General features: G+C 44.8%; 1 long non-coding RNA gene across 1 annotated transcript in view; it reads left to right on the forward strand.

Moving 5' to 3' along the window:
• Nucleotides 1-26037, forward strand: part of LOC138503290 (uncharacterized) — a 171401-nt gene that overhangs the window by 70944 nt on the left and 74420 nt on the right. Inside the window, exon 2 of the long non-coding RNA XR_011279600.1 lies at nt 15229-15338. This is a non-coding gene — a long non-coding RNA (uncharacterized lncRNA). The remainder of the gene's footprint in view (nt 1-15228; nt 15339-26037) is intronic.

The following is a 26037-nucleotide window of genomic DNA, read 5'->3' on the forward strand; positions in this document are numbered from 1 at the left end:
ACTGTGCACACTGGGAATATACCAGGACAGTGCTGCACACTGGGAGTAGACCAGGACAGTGCTGCACACTGGGAGTATACCGGTACTGTGCTGAACAATGGGAGTATATCGGGACTGTCTTGCACACTGGGAGTATACCAAGACTGTTCACACTGGGAGTATATCGAGACTTTGCAAACTGGGAGTATACCTGGACTGTGTACACTGGGAGTATACCCAGACTGTGCTGAATACTGGGAGTATACCAGGACAATGCTACACACTGGGAGTATACCGGGACTGTGCTGCACACTGGGCGTGTACCGGGACTGTGCTGCACAGAGGGAATATACCGTGACTGTGCTGCACACTGGGAGTATACTGGAACTGTGCTGCACACTGGGAGTATACTGGGACTCTGCTGCATACTAGGAGCATACTGAGACTGTGTACACTGGGAGTATACCGGAACTGTCCTGCACACTGAGAATATCGCAGAATGTGCTGCACACTGGGAGTATACCGGGACAGTGCTGCACACTGGGAGTATACTGGGACTGTGCACACTGGGAGTATACCAGGACTGTCCTGCGCACTGGGAGTATATCAGGACTGTGCTGAACACTGGGAGTATACTGGGACTGCCCTGCACACTAGGAGTATACTGGGACTGTGCTGAACACTGAGAGTATACCGGGACTGAGTATATTGGGACTGTGCACGCTGGGAGTATACTGGGACTGTGCTGCACACTGGGAGTATACCGGGACTGTGCTGCACACTGGGAGTATACCTGGACTGTGCTGCACACTGGGAGTATACTAGGACTGTGCTGCACACTGGGAGTATACCTGGACTGTTCACACTGGGAGTATACTAGGACTGTGCTGCACACTGGGAGCATACCGGAGTTGTTAGATATTTGTGTCTGGGACTTTTTTAAGACTGACTTAAACTGCAGATTACAGACTCAGCACCACAACCCGATGGATGCGGGTCTAAACACTGATGCAATGAAAGGATTTGGAAGAGAGTTAGGGCACTAACTCAGTGTTGTCGGGAGGGTCCCCTTTATTACAAGTGATTCATATTGCACACACCATATTGATGACAGGGGGATGTCAGCAAACTGGGATAGTGTTGTAAATCCATATGAATTGAATTAAGTTAATTATATGTTACTTCTTGTATTGCAATTATTTAAAATGTATACATATTAGATCCTTATGCATGCAGAAAGATACAATATTAAAACTGCAAATGCAACATGAACACAAATCCATACAATGGGGTGCTTTTCTCCATGATTAGTTGTTACACATGCATTCTAAGTAGCAGGGACATTCTTGACAGAAAAGAGAATTAGTTACCTAGTAATAAGGTCATACAAACAGGGCAAGGTTCACAGTCCTGGCAAGGGAACAGATGTTATCTTGCTCTTTGTATTAAAAATGTTTAGAGGGACTTTATTGTATGTCCGGGACCCTGAAACCAACTTGGCACCCCTCATGCAAGATATACATACATTTACCGAATACTCAGGATATAAAATAAAAAACGAAAAATCAGAAATCCTCCCGTTGACGCCGCGCACCATATGCCCGACGGCAACAGTGAATCTTAAATGGGCAACCGGACATATACGATACTTAGGTATAATGATGTCCCGAGATAGGCAGACACTGTATACAGATAACTATGAACAAATTATACAGGTGCTAAATGTAAAGTTTCAAACATGGGCGAAGACGCCCATATCCCTGAATGGCCGGGTCGCCATTCTCAAGATGGTGGTTCTCCCCAAACTGCTCTACCTGTTTGTAAACATACCCACATGGTCGGGTAGGACCTTTTTTGAAAAAAAAGATCAATGGCAGTGACGTTTGTCTGGGACGGGAAGACCCCCTCTAATGAAAAGGGAAAAGTTGACCGAACCCTATAGTACAGGGGGGATGGCGGCGCCAGATTTCGAATTATACTACCTGGCGGTGCAAGCACAATTTGCAAAACACTGGTACGACCTGGAAGACCGCTCACCCCATATATGGCTTGAGAAATTCACTGCGTCCCCCATAGACCTCTGTTCCATTATATTCACCCTTCAATACAAAGATTCCTGTTCCTATGACCCATTGGGAACCACAGTTCCTGCATGGTTAGCATTATACAGAAAGTTAAAGATATATACCCCATATGACCCAGATGTCCCACTGTGGAAATACCCCGGCATACCGCCAACATTGGATAAAACAATACAGAGGCATTGGGACCCAAAGAAAGAAGGTTGAGTGCGTGACATGTTCCCTAATGGGAACCAGAGAAGAATTTGGGGGTGCGGTTGGGTGGGGCCACTTAAAACACTTCAGTACCACAGGATGAAATCGGCATTTAACGCACATTGGACACTCTTCCGGATGAACCACCATCACACCCGTGCATACAGGCGGCAACGTCGAGTACGGGGTTGGGAGTCTCAAAGTTATACTCATTAGTACAAACACACATCCCCACAATAAACAAAGTCACAGCTAAATGGGAGGAGGACCTGAATACAATCATTACAGATGAAAAATGGGCCAAATACGGTGTGCTTACAAAATCGGTTTCATTGAACGCAGGCCTTCGGCTGATTCAATTCAAGGTCCTAAACAGGCTCCACTATACCCCAGCCAAGATGGCTAAATTTCAACGGGCCAATCGGGGGAATGCCCTAAATGCAAAACAACCCAGGCAGGGACCTATCACATGTATTGGGAATGTCCTCTAGTAGCTACATTTTGGAAAGAGATGGCAGAACTATTAGAAGAGATAACACAGATCCCAGCGACGCTGTCTCCGCAAAAATACCTATTTGGGGATATTGGTAAGCAGGCTGAAACAACCAGAAGATTGTCCAATGTCTCCTGTGCAGTAGCTAAAAGATGTACACTGAAATCTTGGGCAAACCCTTTTCCACCTAAAATTGAGCATTTTCTTCATGATTTAACATACGTAAATGAATGTGAAGAACAATACACACCGACTGTAACATCAAGTAATCGCACAAAGGACATATGGGCCCCATTCCGGATATACCTGTGCGAAATGGCCTCGGACGAGGAAACCTCCATGTGATGGAAATGTAATGTGTGAAATATGTATCTAACAATGTGAGTAATGTATGTACTGTGAAATGCAATGTGCAATAAGTTGAATCTGTGTTGACCATCAATAAACGGAGTTTTAAAAAAAAATGTTTAGAGGGGATTAGTCATGTGTTTGATGATGGTAATAAATATGGGGCCAGAGCACATGGTCTGGTTAAGTGCTTTTCCAGGTCATGAGAGGTTGTATGTGGATGCATAAAATAGAAGGTCTTTCTTTATGGTGCCAGGAGTCTATGGAATGAAGATCGCAATCTGTAGTTCAAAGAATATCCTGTTTATTTAGACTTTCCTCTATTTGCCAAAATACGTCAGCAGGACCATGTGCAATCATATTTAAAGTTAAAGGCCTTAGGCCAGTTATTGCTAGTAATGAATTATGTTTTCAATACTAATGTTTCGCCATGCACCAACGTCATGACTTACTATGGACAAATCCCAAGAAGAGGTGTGTTTTGAATATGATCTGAAGATAATAATGAAGATAAACCTGACCAATGAAAATGGAAGAATTGGTAAAAGATCGGATTTATGAAGAGGTTTTGTCCAATCATACTTGGGGGTGGATGGTAATAAAAGTATCTGGTAGTGTTGCAAAAAGTATATGTACTCCCAAATGATGTTGTATTTTTGAGACTTGTGTTAGTTTAGACCTGTAGCACCATCTAATCGCTCCCTGTAAGTTTTTGTCCAATAAACTTGTTTTATGTACAACCGCGTACTCGCTTCTTAAGTGGTGGACCTGTTCTGGTTTAATGTGATTAAAGGCCCATCCCCACAATGTCAGCACTCATGCTGGGTATAGTGTCAGCACTAGTGTTGGCATTGCACTGGTGCAAATACCAGCCATATTCAGTCATTGCGCTGTAGCTATAATTAGAATTGCAGGTGCAATGACCTACATTGCTCTGTCTTCTTAACGCTGGAGAGAAGACAGCAACTGTGCAGGTATTTCTACCAGTGCAAATACTGTCATTGCATCAAGTATGGAACTCAGCCCTATTTGATCATTTCACTGGCACTACAACCAGCTCAAATCTGGTTTACTGCTTTAGCACTAAAACCAGAGCACAGTGCGTCATTGTTTCAATGATAAGACAGGACTTGGGTGTTCGTCATAAAGAGGTTCCTAGGGGGGAGTGCTTTCAGAGGACCCACGCATACCTTTCCATCTACAGGGTGCCGGTGAAGGCCTGGACCTTGCAGGTGAGCACACCTGTAAGCTTGCAAGTATGTGCTGGTCAGAGTCTTTACTGCTGAGCCCACTACTGGTTGCAGCCTTGCTGATGGGTCGATGCCTTAGACCACAACAGAGTGCATTGGACTCCCCGCCTATCAGCATTGGCAACAAAGCTGAAACATGAGAGAAGTGAAGGTCGGGCAATGATGGGTTAAGTGAGTGTGGAAACTGGCCATGATGTTTCAAGTGGTCATAATGGTAACTGGCAGTGATCTTCTAAGTGTGAATGATGCATTTAATAACTGGGCATAAGGTAAAATGGTAATGAGGTGCTAGGTGTTTTTTCCTGGAACATGTCCATGATATGCTAAGTAGGCATAATGCAAACTGGCAATAATGTGCTAGCGAGCCATAATACACACACAATGAAGAGAATAATATGTATTCATCAATATAATTGGTGCTTTATAGTGGCATTGCAACGTTCCTTTATTTTGATAGAAAGAGAAAGAGGGCTTACTGTGAGATGCCGTGCGGCTTTTATTTTACGCATTGCATTCATTGAGTGATGCTGTGGCCCAGATTCAGACCCTGGCTCCTTTGCTGTTGACCTGGTTGCTTATACCGGTGTAGCATGCAGCGGTGGTCTATAATGGCCATTAACAGCCCTGATGAACAGCTCTTGCTTCGCATGGGGCCTCTTGACATGACCTTTTCGGGCCTAATAGTCAGTCTGCCACTGCTGAATTTTTGATTATATTAATTTGTATTCAAATGATATAGAAAAAGTAACGCTTTATAATGTAATTTTGTAAGCTTACACAATACTCCTCTTTATTTTGAAGCACTTCCCCGCTTATGTTAATGTTACCTATAACTTAAGTCAATTTTTGCTTACATATCTTTTTTCTGTCTGTTTTTATGTGTACCTGGTCTATGTGCCAGTTTGTTCACACCCTCATAAACTGGCTCACCCCTGGTTCTCATCTTTGTTCTGTTGCACAGACACCCTTCGTGGGAATGCTGCCACCATCTGTAAGTGTATTATTGTAAGTCATTTCCGATTGAAATTGATATCCCTATTCTTCAAATAAATACAAATACAGAAGTTTCCTGATTTGTTTCAGAAGTGCCCTTTTGTATTAGTAGCTGAGACAGATTTTTCCTAACATGACGCTTAAAAACAATGGACACATCCTGGGGCGACCTGGAGGACACGCACGGTTAAGACCATTCTCGCAATGTGTACCTGTGTGTCGAGGTGAAGGTTCCACCCCAGGCAGTGCTTGAGAGGTGCTTTATTGCTCACCAAATGCAATTGCATATATACACTTCTAGAGCAAGGAAAGTTGGCGAGCTCAAGATTGGCCCCATTCTTCTTAGAGCAACCTGTCTGCTCCACTCCTCCCACAATCTCCCTTTATGTCCCCCCACATTCCAAATCTCATCTGTTCTTATGGCACGCCCTCCACATTCTATTCCCCTTCATAGCTCTAGCAGCCATTTGGTGCAGCCGGATGCCCATCTCCTTTGTTCAGTGTCTTGTTCACATTTTGAAGTGCATGCACCACGTTTCTTTGTAGATGTTTGTTTGCCCCCAATTGTGGGTGAATGAGTGCAGCTATTAGCACTTCTGGTGTAATTGTCTAGTGGTAGGTTATATGCTAGTACCCAACAATGGACATAGCATAATGTTTCTCATCCACCTCTATCCAATTAAATGTGTTGATCATTACCAAAGATTAATTCCAGATGAAGGGAAAGGTTATTTCCAAACTTTGTTGATTCAGGATTCAAGTGGCATTGCTCACATTACAATGGAATTACCCATGTGTATTGTTTAGGACTAATACTATTAGGAATCATTCTGATTGCACCCTTTTAACAGGGATGTCATTTCACCAAAATGCCAGGGGTAGCGGAAGTGACATCACACGACTCCTGACCTCTGATGACATCACCGGAAGTGATGTGATCTGACACTGCCCACGTGACATCACAGAAAGTGATGGCACACAACCTTTCACCCTTTGGCAAAACAGGAAGTGGCCTCACATAGCATTGTTCCAGTACACTAAGAAAAATAGGGTTATGATATCACTGTGATATGATATACATTTCATACAAGACTGGATCACTATAAGTAGCATTAGTATCAGTGTGTACATGCAATAAAGCACAGTTAACTGGCCCGTGACAAACTGTTGCTGCTGAAACACAAAACAGTGTATGAACAACCAATGAAGTGAGAAACACTGACATCAATATATGCCCCTAACAAAAACGTTTTAAAAAGCTTTTTACAGCCAGAGCTTCTGCCCAAAGAAAATACAGAAGTTGATTCCCAATTAGGATGCCCGGTGTCGCCAGGCTTTACCACCTGCTGACAGCAGACCTGCCAACTAAGTCTCCCACAACTCACGCGTGTCTCCAGCAAAAAGAGGCTGTCTCGCGCACTGCTGCAATTTGACATAATTCTACAGCAAAACTAGTCTGCAGGGAATCTTCCTGTTGTCCAAGCAAATCTGTCTTTCTTGGGATAAGTTAAGACTTCCCTAATGAAACACTTGCATGTGCTAAAAAAATGTTTCTTGATCATTTTGCCATACAAAATGGTGAGGTGACTGCTACTTTAATTTCGGAAAGGCGCCAGGAGGAAATTTGATGCAGTCAGAAGGCATAGAATACAAAAATTGCAAGTGGCACGTCTCACTGCATGTGCCATTGTGTGTTTCTGCCCAGTGGTATTGTGTACCTCAGTCCATCCATGAAAATATGCTCCATTCCATTTGGAAGATAGTAGCATAGCCCTGTTTCTTTCATTGCAATGCATTCTGGGAATTATAGGCCTGTGTTTAGAATGGAGAAATCCAAAACTATCAGTCAAAGAATGCCCGTAAAAACACATGACTGGACTAACATCTCCTGATTGGAATGTATCGGGTATGTCAACCATTCTGTGAGATGGCGTTAGCGAGAAGGTGACGCCTGCTCTAATGCATAGTGCACATAGTGCACGGAGGAGCACATGTTGCACAATGCCTGTGAGCTTGAAGCAGCAGATAACACGCTTTTTTACAACTAAGGCTAAAAGGAGTGCCAGATGCAGCAAACAAGGCGGGCCTTACTATGCCAGAGGGAAGCTATTTAAAGAGGAGTGCCTTTCATAAAGAAATGTGTTGAAAACATTCCCTGCTAGTAGTCATGGGGCACTTTTAGTTGCACAAGCCCTTTTGGCTACAAACTTCAGAAACACAGATAAATGTTAAGGCAACCATGGAGGGTTTTCAGGAAATCACGACCCAAAAATGATTTGTCCAAGATCACACCATTGGTTCAAGAGAGTCAGCCTGGATTGAAACTATGGCCTGGTTTTTCCACTGCCAGTTTAGTTACTCGACTGAAATGTGCATAGGGGTTATAATGCCTTGAGCTGAGCACATTAGAGCTGAATAAATGTAAAGGCTAAAACACAGTTTTGGAGGTGATTCTGTGAGGTGTTGGCTGGTAGGGGTCTTTGGTTTAATTATGTGAGAAATAAACACCCTCCAGCAATATCAGTTCTTGTCCTTGGCATCACTGTGCTGACTGCAGATTAAACATCAGTGATATAGTAAGAATCATCATTGACGGACGCAGACGTAGTATGCTGCATTGTGCAGGCCAAGCAATGGGGGGGGGGGGGGCAATACCTTGTACACATTTGAAGACAATGGGGGCAACCTTAAATTTAATTCTAGCTAGTAATTGGAGCCAGTGACGGTGGCACACGATTTGGGTAGCATGGGTCCTGTAAAGTGCATTGGTAACAATCTTAGCAATTTTGTTCTGAAACACCTGCAGTGGAGCCTCTGGATTACATTTTACGGGGAACCTTTACAGATGGAGTACAAGCACAACCACAATATTGGCCATGTGGGAGGTTGCAAAATGCAAATGTTGCCACTTAGTTATTCTAGGTCGTCTTGTCTCGGGTTTGTGGTTGACTGGTATCAGCAGAGGTCGAAGTGGGCGGGAGCGGTCGGGAGCGGTGCTCCTATACTTTTTATTTTTCAGTTTCACTGTTCCTATACTTTTATTTTAAAAAGAAACTGTTCCGGAACGGTTTAGTTTTAAAATAAAAGTAGGAAGAAGTTGAAGCTTGCTCTTCAGTGCACTGCACTGAACATTCCCTTAAATAACAGGTGTGTTTGTTTGGGGGTTTGGACTGTATGTGGGAGGAGGCGCAGCAATGGGGTTTGTGGAGAGTGGGGCAGACCTGCAGGGAGCATAGCTCCACTACTTCTTTTCGTACACTTCGACCACTGGGTATCAGCCATCTCCTCACCCTTGTTCCCTGTCAGAACTAAGTCACACTGTGCCGCGTCTAGCTTAACTAAACATGCAATCATGCCTTTTCTCTTAGGAGGATACTGTATCTGCACTGACTGGTGCCATTTAGCACCAACAGAATAGTGAATGAAGTAGCAGCCCCATGGAAGCGCTGCACACCATGCATGACTATACATGTGGCTCACAATAGCAGTCCTCTATGTTCCCTCAGGAGGGTCTTCAGAATTTCCTCTTGGCCCATTGTATGTGGTGGATACTGGGGTGACATGCCTACCTATCTCCCTACTACTCTAACCAGTGAATGCAGTGCACTACTACTCAACTCAGTCACGCTTAGTGAGTTGCTTACCTCACGGATTGTGACGGTCATACAGTGAAGTCAGTCTAATCCACCTCACCACACAGGCACACTAGCCTCCCTTGTCTCATGCAAGGCTGATGCACGCTCACCACCAGCACCCACCACCACCTGACCTGCTCTCTCTGACTGTGCCGTCCTCACAAGTTAACTTCTTGGGGCCAGCGAGTCAGCCAGGTCAGGGCGCTAAGGCCGCTACACGCACACAATATGGGCAGGGGGCAGCAGGCAGGCCGGCAGGTGAGGGGCCTGACTGTGGAGTGTAGGAGTCAGACCGTCACTCAGGTCCTCAGGATAGGAAGAACTGGAACACTGGTGGTCCCTCTCAGGCAGCCAGCACTTGTATCTTCTGGGCTGGAGGGCGGGCCAGGGTGGCAAAATTGCTATATTATAGCAAATGTGCCCTGCGCCTGCCTGCCCGAGTGCGCTCGTGCCGGCTAAGGCTGCAGAAAGTCTCATCCTAGGTGGGCATGGCCTGGGAAATAAATCGAAACTATAGACTGGCACAGCACCCGTAATCAACTTGCCACTGATCAAGAAATTCACAAAGGGAAGCATTCTTGCAGACTGAAGCTGGCATTCTTGCAGAATGAAACTAAGGGCAAACTCTAATAAGATAAATTATGATAAGCTGCTGAGCATTGTGGCAGACCAATTGTGTATGGGTCCCAGTGGTGCCAGCATTACCATACAGGTTCACAGATTCTATAATTTAAATGAATACATTGCAGTTTACCCCCTCTCCCCCCAGAGTCGTGGGCCGGCAAACCTCAACAACAGAAAATCAACAGGTGCATGCTCGGGACAGCAGTCTGCTGCTTACCACAGAATGGATAACACAGAAGCCCTGGATTCACATGCAAACACTCATGAGCAGTGAGTTGGGAGAGAGGCAGGGAATTCAGGGGGAATTTTGCAATCCACCCCATTACAAGATGGCAGCCAGGACATTTATTCACTTTCTCCATGGAGCAGTGGGATGCTTAGAGTAAATGTCCGTAGGTAGAGTTGGTTAGGGGTGAGACGTATGACCTAAACAAATCCCTGAACTCAATCTATGAGCGTCCAAAGGTACACCCAGTCAAACCTTTCTTTAGCTTACCTATTCACAGCCCACAGTATAAAAGAGACCAATTTCAGAGGTTAGTGTCCAACCAAATGATTCACTTGGAATGAGGGAGTACAACTGGAGAAAGGAGCAGGCGGAGGAGCAAGTATAACAGGGTATGTAGCATCTCATTACTCCCTGCCCCTGCTTGACTGTGTATATATTGGTGTATGTGATGTCATCATGCTGGTGGGATTTCACTAACGAATTGCTATTACCTTAAGGTTCCAACACTAGTAATTGGAGCTGGGATTCCCAGATAGTGGGAGCTGTTGGGATAGTCCCCTGTATACACTTAATCTGACATACCTGTTCTGTATACCTGGCTTCAGAGTACATCCTGATAATTGAAACACTGAATTTTATGGTGAAGCGTTGGTCTTCCAAGAGGCCTCCAGATCAATCCAGAGGAGTGCTGTGGTGGGGGAAATAGTTGCACCTAGACCCTCTGACCCCCAGATCGACTGTGCTGCTGCTCGACAAGAAGGTGAACTGTTTTTGAGACTGTTTGTTACTGGTGCAGAGAAGGTGGACACTTCTGAGTTGGCATGAGTAGTGGTATCGTCGAAAGCATAACAAAAACATGAAGCATCTGGGGAACCCACTGCCGGGCTTGAGCCTGTCTTGTTTCACTTTATCACAGAGTTCTGCAAGTGGCTTCCCTCTGCCAGGCTCAAGCCTGTCCTGTTCTTTGTGGGGGTTCCCTTCCCCAAGTTTTATCTAAGATATCCTTTCACTGTCGAAGACTTTCAAAACTGCAAGGAATATATATGGACCTCTGCATGACCACTTTGATCTCTTTTTCAATGCTCTTTCAATTCACAATCAGTACTCATCTTGTGGTGCCAATACTTCTTTGTACTTATAATTCTGACTACCTTTAGTCTCCCCTCTTGGCCTGTTCAATGGTGTGTGTGTAACATTAATGCTTCTTGGTACTTATAGTTCTTATTCTTTTTAGTGTGTCCTCTTGGCTTTTCCAAAGTTCTTAAATTTTACTTTTGCTCTCTTGGCATATTTCACAATTCACATATTTTATTTTCCTCCTATTCTACTTTCTTTCCTTTGATCTCCACTTATAACAACTTTAAAACGTTCATAACATTTCAGAGACTTTCGAATGTGTGACTTTCTCTTGCAGGACCACTCTACTACTTTGTATCCTTTTCTTAATAACAATTGTTCTCTTCATTCTCATTTTATCGGCACATTCGTAACTTTCAACTTTCAAATTACAGTCACTTTTCCTTTAACATCAAGTAGACTTTTGTTGCCCTCAATAACTCACTGGTTGTGTTTTGATTGGATGATTTTAATCTTTTTCCAGAAGCTCAAGGTTTCTTTCCTCCGCTTGCTCGGGTCTGATTTTTGAACAGTCACATCTTCCCGAAAGCTTGGAAATCTTGCCTGGCTTTCTCTCGATCCTCTCAACTTTTGATCACCCCGTTGGCCTTCCAACTTCCACAGCCTGGTTCACATCAGCCTCCGAAGAACTGTTCCTTCTCATACCCAGCCTTGCTAAAAGTGTGCCTGTGTGCGCGCCACCTTTTATCTTCACAGGGAGTGTTAATCAGTGGCTGGTGTACATTGTTGGAGCTAAGTGCCTGACTCTGCCTCGGCTCATTACAGGGACAGGGCCAATGAAAGTCAGGGGAAGTAATCCTTCTGACCTCATTCCTCCTCTTCCTCGGTGCAGTACTTTTGTCAAGACAAAGTGGGGAGGAATTATGGGAGTTGTAGTTTCCCATTAAATAGACAGGGATAGGGGTTAGATGGGCTGTGTAAAGAGAGGGATACCATGTCTCCCCCACTCCCTGAGTACCCACTACCCAGGTGATCCTCCCTCAATTGTCCACCCCAGGGTCAGGATCCAAAAGTGATGGCCTTTTCCTGGCCACCCGAGTACGGGATCCCCGGGGACTAGGTTGTGAAACACCCTCTGGTTTTTCACAATGGGCAACTTCTTCCAGCATCACTTGTCACCAAAATGAAGCATATGGGGAACCTCAGCAATGTCAGACAGCACACAGGAACAACGCAGAGTCAGGTAAGTCCAAATAGGAAATGTACTTTGTTACTTAGATCTCAGGTAGAAGGTTACATTGAAGAATACGGGTTAGGCATCCTTCTAGATCAGGTTCCCATCTTCAAGTCCCCACCAACGGTCCTCTCTGGAATCCTCAGCACTCGCCATTCCACATTCCATGTGGCATTCCTAAGATAGCTGACACTCACAGCAAGGGATGCGTTCACGCATACAAGCAAGCCTGGTACCACAAACTCCAGTTGCTACCATAGCTGCATGGAGCCTACAAGAATACCTCCTACATTGAAGGATACATTTCAAATGATAACATAAGTGAATAGGTGCGCAAAAAGAGCTACCTACAACAGAAGCAGTTGGCCTGCAGCAGACCTACGTGTTGACATGCTACCTAGAATTGGGGGAAACAAAGGGCTGGAACATGAGCAGCCCAGAACTTCTTCTGAAGCATGCAGAGTGGTGGAGAGTATTCACCCAGTGGATGGTGGTGGTGCCTTTGACAAAAGCACTACGCGCGAAGGGGATAGTCCACGAGGGCATGATAAGACCATTGATGCCTGCCCTGCAGGACTCGTAATATTGCTCTGCCCGCTAAGAAAAAGAGAGCACAAAGGGATGGCTATGATGTCTTAGAACACCCTGGTGGCTCCTCTCTTCAAGTGGGCATCAATACTGATAAGAGAACGACTAACAAGGATGATAACACCAGCTATCTGCCAGAAAGGTACCCAATTTGTGGCTCTGTATTGTGCCAGGGTTGTGTTCTGTAAAGACAATGGGTATGCTTCAATTGACAAAGGCCAATATTGGTAGCTTGTTGTGTAAGCGTCGGTGAAAGCCTCCATTCTCAGAGGCCAATATGGGTAGAAATGGCTTTTAATTACTAATCACAACCTTGTGGTTAGCATAAGGTTAACTATGTAGGACATCAGAATGTAGAGGTGTGTGTGCCCCCCCCTTCTCGTTTCCTAAATACATCTCATTAGTTCTTACCTGAGGCCCGTATATCTGAGTTTGAATGTACTCATGCATTTTGTGGCCTCAAAGTTCTGCATTTTTGGCATTCGTTTTCTATCTGAAGAGCTTCAGAGTAGCAGCAGTATGAGTAAAGTGGATATTGACTACTGGCTCTACTTAATAGAGTTCAAGGTTCCCGGCTAACTCGGGCCACTGTAATGGTTTGAACCAGTAAGCGTTGGGTAGGGATTTTGATGCCCTTTTAGCTTGTAAGTCTTAGAGTTGCGTCTTGAAAGAGTAATTCATTTTTGCATGGAAATGCTAGGAGATTTTTGAGTTTTCCTGTTGCAGACAGTATTTTTGGTGTTCAGTTAAGTGTATGTGGTTTTGGATGTTTGTCTGGTGATGGAGATGTGCCTGTACCTTTCTGCAGTTACTTATGCCTTAACATTCTTAATCGCTTTTGCAGGTTTTATGAGTCATAGCTCGCAACGCATACGTTTATGTTTAAATGTCTGTTTTAAGGAAATGAATAGTGTTAAGGTGGCAGTATGTGATCTATTGTGCGTTTTATTTTGTCTAGGAGGAATGTGTGTGCCTTTCTGTGGTTGGGAGTGTGCTCGGTAAATGATGTGTCGATATTTGCCTGATTTCAAGGTGCATGGGTAGGTGAATGGTTAGGAGTCTAATATTTGCCTGAATGTAGGGTGAATTAGTGAGCATCCCTTCTTCAGAAGGGAGCCAGATATTTTCCTGACTGTCAGGTGTAGGAGTAGGTGAATGGAGCGTTCCTTCTGGTGGTAATATGGAGTATGAGTAAGTGGAGTGCCTCTTTTGTGGGTGGGTTCCAGATATTTGCCTGAATCAAAGGTATAAGGGTAGGTGAGTGGAGCATACCTTCTGCAGGTTGGGGCTGGATGTTTACCTAAAGGTAAATTGTAGACCAATGGGGTGTCCCCTCTGCAGTTGGGAGAGAGACATAGAGAGAGAGAGAGAGCGAGAGAGAGAGACATAGAGAGAGAGAGAGAGAGAGATAGAGAGACATAGAGAGACATAAAGAGAGAGAGAGAGAGAGATAGGAGAGATATAGGAGAGATATAGGAGAGATGTGCAGCATCAGTCTCTCCCCATTGTTGTCTATCGGACAGGGAGATGTGCAGCATTCTATTCCCCCCTGTCTCTACCTAGTGTGTATGTGCTGGGATGTGATGCATTCCTATTTCCCTAAGGTTCTGCCACTCAAGTTGGAGCTGAGCTTCCTTGATGGTGTGAGCTGGCGGGTCCTTCTCTTGTGTATGCTTAATCTAAGCTGTAACTACAATAACGGGATTTACCTGTATTGTGCACACGCTCCAGAGGACTTCCTGACAACAGAGACATAGAAGGAGGATGCAAGACAGAGGGAATTAGGAGCAGGAAGGCAAGAAGAGGGTAACCTTCAAGAGGAAGGAGGCGGGCATGTGCATTGAAATTGAGTAATTTCAGAGGGAAACGTCAGGAGGAGGTGAAGTGAGGGAAACTAGATGAAGGAGGCGCAGGAGTCGAGGAGAGATGGAATTACTGTCAGGAGGAGGTGGGGAAAAGCAAGTGCTGTAAAGTCAGGTCCAGGGAAAGTAAGGTCCAGCCAGTTTAACAACAAAAAAAAACATTTTTCTTTGGTAAGGGATAGCAAGGGAGAAGGTATGGGTCGCAGCTCAGACAGCGGGGGTCAGAGCTGCGATCCCTAACGACCCCCAAATGACATAATTGCTTTTAAAATCCCATTTGTGTATTTACCCTTTTCTTATATTACTTGTATATAAATATATATGCATACAGTTTCGAGAAAAGAAGGTAATTTGATGAGATACTTTAGACTTTAGCTATTTGGCAATACAATGTTTGCCTAAATCACCTGGACCTATTTGATTAACACATTACTTTGATGGTGTACGGTTCCAGCATATTTTATTCATTTTTTAAGTCCCAGCATAATTAAAATTTGTTTTTTTGGGATCTTCCATTATTTTATTCTATTATTTATTTGGTTTTCTGCCGCTATTCAACTGTTTATTTTAACCCAGGCTCAAGCGAACTGCTGGCTTCCACTGAGTGTGTTTTCCCTTCCTTGCTCCTCTTCCTTCCCAGGCAGCCCCAGCCCCAAGGCAAAGGGACGCTCTCAAAGAAGCAGCTCCAGTCAGTGTTTGCCCGTGTTTGCCAGAGAAGCCTGCTGCAATCAACCAGCAGCGACAGATATGGTAAGTGTGGTCTGGGTGGGGAGTACAGCTATTAATGTACTCCATTAAAGCCCACCCCTCGTATTACCTACTAGAACATAGAACACTGTCAGTCAGCCATACCTCTCATTTAGCCGGATTATGCTAGTCAGCCATATGCCCCATTTAGCCCAATTGTGTTAGTCAGCCATGTTTCCCATTTAGCCCATTTAGCCCAATTATGCTAGTCAGCCATGTTTCCCATTTAGCCCAATTGTGTTTGTCAGCCATGTTTCCCATTTAGCCCATTTAGCCCAATTATGCTAGTCAGCCATGTTTCCCATTTAGCCCAATTATGCTAGTCAGCCATATGTCCCATTTAGCCCAATTGTGTAAGTCAGCCATGTTTCCCATTCAGCCCAATTATGCTAGTCAGCCATATCTCCCATTTATCCCAATAATGCTAATCATGCATATATCCCATTTAGCCCAAAAGTGTTAGTGAGACATATCTCCCATGTAATCCAGTTGTGTTATCCACATCTCCCATTTAGCCGAATTATGCTACTCAGCCATATCTCCCATTTAGCCCAATTGTGTTAGTGAGACATATCTCCCATGTAATCCAGTTGTGTTATCCACATCTCCCATTTAGCCGAATTATGCTACTCAGCCATATCTCCCATTTAGCCCAATTGTGTTAGTGAGACATATCTCCCATGTAATCCAGTTGTGTTATCCACATCTCCCATTTAGCCCAATTTGCTAGTCCATATCTCACATTTAGGGGTGTAGGCAATGTACTGCCACTAACAACCCATACTAGAAACCAACCCTTTTGCATACACCTCTCAAATTCTGAGCTAAACACAACCATACCTCTAACACAACCATACCTCTACAGCACCACAAACTGCACATACTTCAAAACACCACAACAACGAAACAGACCATCCATAATCTCACCCAGCACCACATGGCAGACACCAACCGAAACACACATCTACACTCAGTGACCGGGGTATCCGAACTGAAGATGCCAACAGCACATCACAGCTCTCTTGCTCATTTTGCCGCTCAACCCTACTAACATACCCACCGCCATCCTTGCATTACAGATCCACCAGAGTGCCAAGAGAACACGCAGGTGGCAACAGTGCACGGTATAAGAACCTATAGCATAACATAACATGACATATCCTGCCCCAGATTAGCATGAAAAAACACACGAACTGGCATTTTTCTTTATGACAGATTTCTTTTTGAAAGACTAAACATCTGAGGGGAATTTGGGTCACCAGAGTTGCTCAGAACCAGAGGTGGGGAAGCCAGATAATTCAGGGTTGAACCCGAGCCGCCGGCTGTGGCTTGGGTTTAAACATCAAATATGCTGCAAAGGTCAAGCCAGCAAAAGACACACATGTTGCATTCTGACTCCCCACCTCCACATCACAACATTCAAACCTGGGGCCCTACCAGTCACCCCCACAGCACAGAACCCATATCTGCCATCCTACCTCGTCACCCTCCCGCAATATAAACCCCATGCATTGTGTCCCCATTGTGGCAGATGCAGCACAGTGAGATCAAAGGATTTGCCCGGGATGACACACTTTAGTTCAGACTTGAAGCATGACTTGAGTCTGACATTTACTTTAGACGTCCCCATGTCTTCTCCACTCTGGCTAATACAGATGTGTGTATTGTGTGGGTTTTAAGAGATACGCACTCTGTTTTAAAGAGGTTACTTAGAAAATGCACTCATCACATTTGTCAGGTTGGTAGACACCCACCTGGGAAATATACAAATCCCAATGCTAAGCAGAAAGAGTACGATAGCTTTGCTGTCCCCATCCTGAATGGAGGGCTAGAAGAATGCAAAGTTACGTTAGCCTAAAAACCCCCCTACGGTTTCCAACTGCACCTTCCAGAGTTCAAGGCACACAGCAACTGTGTGACAAGACCATTTGCTTGTGGTGATTTTTCAACACAGACCTGCAACTTGCCTCTATGCATGAGAGAAAGAAAATATTAAGTTCCACACAAAAGAAAAGCCTTGTGTGTGTGCGCCAAACCAGCTGGCAATAGGGGAAGCTATGTGGGGATAGTGAGGCTTTCATGTAGAAATTCACCCACCCAGTTCTTATTACAATTGTGGTGGGGGGGGGCATTGTCCCAATGACCTGTTTCCCACTTACTGCTGCATCTGCTGTCTTGCACCAGTAGAGCCCCCCGTTGCTCAAAACAATGAGAGCTGTGAAAAAAGAAGATTTGCAGGGCGCCACTTTCCCTGCATCCTTTGCTAATGATGCAGGAGGTCTACAGATCCCCCGGAATGATGCTTATGCCATGGTCAGAAGAGGGCACCAGGCATATGCTGCCCACACAAAGGTCAGGCACTTTTTTCCCAGGATGAGCAGGCTGTGGGTGAGGGTGCTGATCTCTGCATCTATTTTCTATAGGCTTGCCTGGCAGGGGACAGCGCCTCGCCTATTCAGCCTTAATGGTGGCGCTGCCCCTCGCCAGCTGGGGAGGGGCAGCGTCGTCCTTAAGGCTGAAAGGGTGAGTCTGCTGGAAGCTGAGGCCTTTTCCTAAAGGCAGAAACTCCCGCGAAAGCGCGGGAAATTCAGGATTTAGAAAACAAGGCCTCTGCTTCCAGCGGCCTCACGTTTCTCTCCATAATGGTGGCGCCGGCCCACGGGCATCTCTTGCTGGAAGGGATGCCTGGCAGGTGCAGCAACACCATTATGGATGAAAGGCATTTTTTTCTGAAGCCTGAACCTCTCGCACAGGAGCAAGAGCTTCAGGCTGTAGGGAAAATAATCCTTGTCATGTAGAGGCCGGGGCTGCCAGGGGAGATTAGTGAGCCCTGGCAGGGCCCCGCCTCAAAACGAGATTACGGAACCTGCCGGGGCTCGGCCTGGCTGGCCCCGTCCCACTTAAAGTGAACACAACAGAGCTCTTATTGGTGATAGGAACTCCCGTCCCCTGCACACCATTCAATAGTGGAAAGAATAATTTTTCAAACAATTTCAAGTAATTCCAATGATTCAATACATTCACAATATATATGTTTTAAAGTTTTAAAAGTAGATATTTCTGCCTGTAGCAATTGTTCAAAGAAATAAAATTTCGCAAGTTTGTTTAAATTGTTTAGTGATTGTATTTATCTGATTTCAACAGGAAAAAAACACTTTATATATACATGAGTTCCATTCACTCAGTAATTAAATTAAACATTGAAGTTGAAGGTAACACTTCCAAAAAAACTCTGAAAAGTCCAATCAATCAATTCTACTAGGAGCTCTACGCGTTTCGAGAGATTATATCTCTCTTCTTCAGGAGCAAAATCATTTCAAAGTAGTTCAATACATTATAATCTCAACAAATCTTAGTTTAAAAGAAGAACATTTTTTCAAAGACATTTATCCCACAAGTCTTACTTTGTGTGTTGTAGTAACCATTCCATTGTGAAATCATGGAAACGTCATCTGTTGGCGTAATTATTCGTTCTTTGATGGTGATCTGCGTGTTGGTGTAATCATAAATCAGATTGAGTAGCCTGTTCAAGATTTCGAGAAGGATTTCAGATGTGTGAAGGCTTGGAAATCGAATACCATTTTGTAGTTCACAGAGAGTCTCAATCGATGTGTGAGCTTTTTCCGTGTTGAATTCAAGGCTTCTCTGTGTGTGGGAACGCCCTGACCGTGAGCGTATCTCTCTGGCTTCCTGACTTTGCCCCGTCCCACTTAAAGCCCAGGGGAATAATAACCTTGGGCACAGGGGTCAAATACTAAAATATACCAATTGCGCAGCAGAGCTATGCAGATGTGAGTCTTTGCAGCTCCTGAGAAGGCACGGATATCCTGAAGATTAATCCTGTTCCTCGCATGCCTGCAGGGTTTTAAAAACATAGCCCTGGGCAGCGGAACGCAGCGGCAGCTAGTCGCTGCAATTCCGAATGAAATCGCACAGGGGAACCCTGTGAACGGACCGTCGGAGGGGGAGAGAGGCAGCAAGCGCCATTTTTAAGCCTGGCCAGGAGGCGCTGTTAAACTCGCGGCCGTGGACATGGAACGCCGCCTATAGGCACCAGCAGCTCATTCAACCCCCCGGGCCGGGGAGCAACAAGCCCCAGGGAACAACGTTGCTGCGGTTGGGACCGCACACTAGAGCATGGAGGACCCGACACCAGGCACCCCTCCCGCACCCAAGCAGGAAACTGAAGGCTGCTGCCGGAGAGCCACCAATGAGACTCCCGCGGCAGCAAACAAGGTGATAGGCTCGGGGGCAGAAGCTTCACATTATCCTACGGATTACGGAGGGGCTGGAGGTAGAAAGAAAGCCCCCAGGGATACTCCCCCCCCCCCCACTGCCCAGAACATTGCCTGGGCACACAGACCTGCCGTGTGCTGATCCAACTGCCAGCCACCAGCACCAGCCTCACCCACCACGCAGATCAGAAGGAGCCCACCCCACCACCTGGACCAAGGCCTGTGCACACTGACATGCCCTAGGCCGACCCAATTGCCAGCCACCAGCACCAGCCTCACCCATCCCGTAGGAAAATAGTAGGACCCCCCCTCCAGGTGGGTGGAAGAAGCCAAAAAAACAGGAGTAACAAGGGATACCAGGGATATCTAAGTACTGTGACCTGACCTGGATGGAGCAACAAAGAAATTAACATAGAAGGTCAGAGTACTGTCGTGTTTATGTGGTGAGTCCCAGTGCAGCACACCTGTCTACATAATCATAACCATAATAGCTTCAAAGTGCAATAAAACATCTATGGAAAAACGCGTCTTTCAAAAAACCAAATACTGAGTAGAAGCAAATTGAATTCGACCCAGTAGACGCTCCAACACAATTCAATATTTTTTATTAATATATATGGATCAGATCATTATAAAAAACTGCTTTCATAATTATAAAAGCATACAATGATATGAGTATCAATAAATTCATTAATCAATCCATCAAATTCAATTGGACTGACAAGATACATCGTTCCCATCTAAAACCACAACAAACCACACTTCAACCATACTGCATCCACACTCAAACAATTCATCAAATCACTCAAACATAACAAATATTTCATCAGTAAGAACAAGCATACTAAAAACACAATTATACAATTTCTACAATTTCTAGTCCATTATAAATATGAACCGTGAATTTAGCACAATAGAGCCAATCTCTTATTTATATGATCTATTCTGACTCGTGCAAATGTAATGTTACTAAAAACTGTTTATAAATAACAGTACATTCTCCGACCCGACATGTTTCTTTCTGTATAATTCTTGGTTGACAGAAATTCTTCAGGGGCACTATGGTCCAGCGGAGTCGCGTGGAATGTGGATGGAAAAATGGAGAACACGTGTACTACACCAGCAGGGCTCACCTAAATACAAACATAAAAACACAACTTCAATCAGGCTAAATGCTTAAGTTACTAGCTTGAACATTACTACCACCGTACTATGAATAAACGGGGCGTAGAAAAAGGTTATCAATACCTTACGTCTGCCTCTAACATTAGGGAAAACATGTGGACCGAGATCCAAAACCATGTTAGGAAACACCATATTGATTAGTGCACCCAAAATATTACCACCATCACCAACACCTCATGACATTTCAAGACTTCCAGAACCACTGCGGTCATACCTCAAAATGAGGTATAACCTACCGTGACCATCCTGTGTACCATGCATCAAAAACGGGAAAGCAAGAGTAAGAATGTAATCATTTCAGGCCAGATACTCACGATCGATCTAGTATCACTTAGTCGAGTGATAATACTGATCTAACTTAAGCTAGTGCCTTTCTGGCTCCTCCTGCTAATTTCGAATCTAGGTACCCCTGATTCATGCGTGTATTGATGTCCCATTGCATTTGTGCCTTATGGTCACCTACAGACCCCACTAATTGCTGTGTTGTGCCTTATGGTCGCCTACAGACCACATTGATTATTGTGTTGTGCCTTAGGGTCGCCTACAGACCACATTGATTATTGTGTTGTGCCTTAGGGTCGCCTACAGACCACATTGATTATTGTGTTGTGCCTTAGGGTCGCCTACAGACCACATTGATTCTTGTGTTGTGCCTTATGGTCGCCCACAGACCCCATTAATTGCTGTGTTGTGCCTTAGGGTTGCCCACAGACCCCACTAATTGCTGTGTTGTGCCTTATGGTCGCCTACAGACCACATTGATTCTTGTGTTGTGCCTTATGGTCGCCTACAGACCACACTGATTACTGTTTTGTGCCTTATGGTCGCCTACAGACCACACTGATTACTGTTTTGTGCCTTATGGTCGCCCACAGACCCCATTAATTGCTGTGTTGTGCCTTAGGGTCGCCCACAGACCCCACTAATTGCTGTGTTGTGCCTTATGGTCGCCTACAGACCACATTGATTCTTGTGTTGTGCCTTATGGTCGCCTACAGACCACATTGATTCTTGTGTTGTGCCTTATGGTCGCCTACAGACCCCATTAATTGTTATGTTGTGCCTCATGGTTACCCTTTGACCACATTGAATTGATCAGTGTTGTGCTTCCGGTCGCTAACAGACCGCACCTGCTACCTTGTGTACTAGCGACGCTACCCACATCATGTATTGGTACCTATCGACTCTCATCCACCTACTGCATACCTACAGTAGACACTGGTCTAGTCAACCCAACCCAACCTACACTTTAATCAAGACACATCCACTAGTTCATCGTTGCCCAGCACCATGACACCCGCAAATCCGTACCTGGATGATCCAGCACTCTGGATACGCCACTTTGCTACTAGGCCAACACCTAACCATCCTTGCACCATTGCCATCAGAAACACTAGACTGAATTCTAGAACGAGACTACCTACTTATCCATGCTCTCACCACCCTAGACTTTCGAATAGAAACGCTAGATTGAATTCTAGAACCGGCCCACCCACCTCTCCTTACTCTCACCACCCTAGCATCTTATCCAGAAACTCTAGACTAAGAGCCCGTAGCATGAAACACTTGCGTACTGACCATAACCTTGGCAATTCCTCCACTGACTTAGTCAATCTAGCTCACAGCCTTCGGCATAGTCGACCGATACCATCTGAAAAATCTCCCAAAAAAAGACATATTAATTAAAGCAGCTTTGGTGAATGCTAGGTCTCTTCCTGCCCATGCTCTCGACATCGCTGACTTTATAACTTATGAAAATCTTGATCTCCTCGCAGTCACAGAAACTTGGCTTAATGCTTCATCCGGCCCATCTCTGGCCCTCGCCATACCTAAGGATTATGCTATCATTAGATCCGATAGAAACACCACTCAAACGAAGGGAGGCAGACTCGCCCTCATATTCAGAAATACCTTCGACATTAAAGTCATCCAAGATGCCCAAATCCCTTCTGCTGAATCCCTATCAATTAAACTACCTCTTTCACCCAACCACACGGCAACTGTGCACCTTATTTACCGTCCTCCAGGACCCATCTCCTCTTTTATAGAGGATATTGCATCACTTATAACCATAAATACCAAACCATCTTACTTGGGGACTTTAATCTAGGTTTCAACGACCCTAAGGACTGTAATGCCCATGACCTAGCCAACACCTTATCTGAACTGGGTCACACACACATTATCCATGAACCTACTCATATCAAAGGCAGAACACTAGACTGGCTCTCCCACCTCAACTGCTCCATTGACCTCCCATCCAATGACCCTTGCATCTGGTCGGATCATCATAAATTAACCTTTACTATCAAAGCCAACATACCCCTCCCGGTGCCCAACATCGCCCCTGCCACCTGCACGAGAAACAATCTCTTACCTATACTACTCCCTATCTTGAATAATATTGACTCAGACGCCAACCCCACAGTCTTAGTGGATACCTACAACCAGGCAATTCTCAAAGCACTAAACACCATTGCCCCTCTAAAATTGCGGAAACCTAAACCACAGCGACACCTTAACACCTGGTTCACGCCACAGTTAAAAGAATTACGCAAAACTAAAAGAACCGCTGAGGCTCATTGGAAGAAACACCCCACAATATCTAATAACTGAGCTAACCCTAGCCTCCTCTAGCTACAAAGAAGCCATACTTGGTGCCAAAAAAAAAAGATACCTACAATAAAAGGATTACACAAGCGGTTTCCAACACAAAGGAACTCTTTAAGATTCTGAAAGAACTAGAATCCCCCATCGCCCCCATAGACAAATGTGTTACTGACACACTATGGTGTAGCAATATTCAGAAGGCATTATTAGACAAAATAGCTTGCCTTCAAACCAGAATCAACGCTAAAAAATCCTTACTACTAGCTGACCCGGACTACAAACAACTACCGAACAAACCATCTACCTTTAAATCAACCTGCAAACCTTTCAGCTTTTCACCCCTCGCAATCTGGGAAGTAGAAAAAATCATCAGGAAACTTAAACCCTCAAACTGCCAAGGTGATGCCTGCCCTGCCCCGATCATCAAAGCGGCAGCTCACGACCTGGCACCATTCATTACCAACCTCATCAATGCCTCCTTCAAATCTGGAATAGTACCTGACAACCTTAAAGATGCTTGGGTCATTCCACTTATCAAAAAACCGACTCTTGACCCAACCAACCCGTCTAACTATAGGCCGATAACTACTGTACCGTTCTTATTAAAAATATTAGACAGAGCAGCCTATTTACAAATACAGGCCTACTTAGAATCAAACAACCTCCTAGGACTCAGGCAATCAGGCTTCCGACCAAGACACGGTACGGAAACTGCATTAATAGACCTTACTACCCAGATCCAAATCCTGAAAGACAATGGCAAACTCACACTCCTCTTACTGCTGGACCTGTCAGCTGCTTTTGACCTGGTCAATCACCAAACACTCTGTCACCATTTGAAATCTGCAGCACACTTTTCAGATGCAGCCACGGCTTGGATTAGTTCCTTCCTAGCAAACAGAACCATGAGGGTCTTCTCTCCAACGGATTCTGCCGAACCTTCACCAGTACCCTGTGGAGTCCCGCAAGGCTCTTGCGTGTCCCCGACACTTTATAATGTATTCACAAAACCCCTGTTCGATATCCTTGATTATCTGGGTGTCACGTATACCAATTACGCTGATGACACCCAGATACTCATTCCCATCACGGGTGATTACGAAACTGACAGCACCACCCTTAATGAAATCTACTCTGTAATACAAGCATGGATGGCACACCATGGACTGTGTCTCAATGACGAAAAAACCGAGTTGATCATCTTGGGCACTCATGCAAACTCAAAAATCTTAACCCCTCATTCAAAGCCTTTACCATTGATGGCAATCTTATCCCAGTGTCAAATAACACTAAAACCCTTGGTATCTACATCGATGCCACCTTATCCTTCTCCAAACAAACCAATGCAGTAGCATCATCAGCTGCATACACCTGCAAGCTGATCACTGCATGTAGACCGTTTATCTCCGCACCCAATTGCATTACTCTCGCCCGAGCATTAGTCATATCCAAAATAGACTACTGTAACGCTCTTTACTTGGGCACTAGTCACAAAAATATCAACAAATTGCAAGTTGTCCAAAACAATGCCATCAGGGCTGCCCTCAACATTCCCAAAAAGGCACATATATCTGAGACCAGACGTAAACTACGCTGGCTCCCTGTCGAACACAGAATATCCATTAAAACGCTGGCCCTTATACACAAAGCCAGGGCCAACCTTGCGCCAGCATACCTTACAAACCAACTTACACCCCACACCTCCTTAAGACCACTCAGAGCAGCACAAACTAACACCATGACCATACCGAGATTCAAACTTCATAACTCGGGTGGAGCTAGCTTCCCTGTACAAGCTTCCAAGTTATGGAACACTATCCCTGCTTCCTTGCGAGCAGAATCCTCATTCAACCTGTTCAAACACAACATTAAGTGCTGGCTTCATCAGTTGGACTCTATGACAGCCTAACCTCTTGACTTTCGCTGACACACCTTGTAATTTAATATATATCTACGCACTTGCAATACTATGTTTGTACCTATCTGTAACTGTAACGTAACCTTTGTTGAATGTGTTAATTATAACTGTAACCAGATCTAATTTACGCGCCCTTATGCCCCCGGGCCTGGCTGCGCTTTATAAATAAATAAATAAATGTAAACCGAACTCGGTGGTAGAAAATCACTGGAGAATAAAATAACACTAAGCACCTAATCAAGTAGAGGAGCCCAGTCCCGTAGACTCTGTATCTGTATTGCGGCAAATTCTCGCCCACCTGTAGATACAGAGGCAAGAACTCATCAGTTACCACCATTATGGAACTGAAAAGGAAGAAAACCTGTATTATTCCCCACAGATACACACTATGTAAGAGAAAAGCCTGTGTATAAATTCACCATTCATGGTGATAACCCACAGCATAAAACGATCTTACACGTGAAAAAGCTTGAGTCACCCGAGCTTACCTTAATCACAAAGGTCTGTCACTATCCAGTATGTGCACTGATTGAGACTGCCAACTAGCCAAGCTCTTCCCATAAGGAAGCGACCGTAGCACCCTCTGTATAGGTCATGACCGTAAGGATTAACAATACTGTAACGGGAATAAAGAAAAGGGAAAGGCGGGAGCTAATAAACACTGAATCTTCACTGTCAAAGTGCTAGATTCATAAATAATTCATTAGCACAAGATATCTAGTCATTCCCCACCCATCCGAGAAAGGAAGATCAT

Source organism: Ambystoma mexicanum, chromosome 11, assembly GCF_040938575.1.
Source record: "Ambystoma mexicanum isolate Mex_15411 chromosome 11, UKY_AmexF1_1, whole genome shotgun sequence".
In the NCBI taxonomy this organism is placed as follows: Eukaryota; Metazoa; Chordata; class Amphibia; order Caudata; family Ambystomatidae; genus Ambystoma; species Ambystoma mexicanum.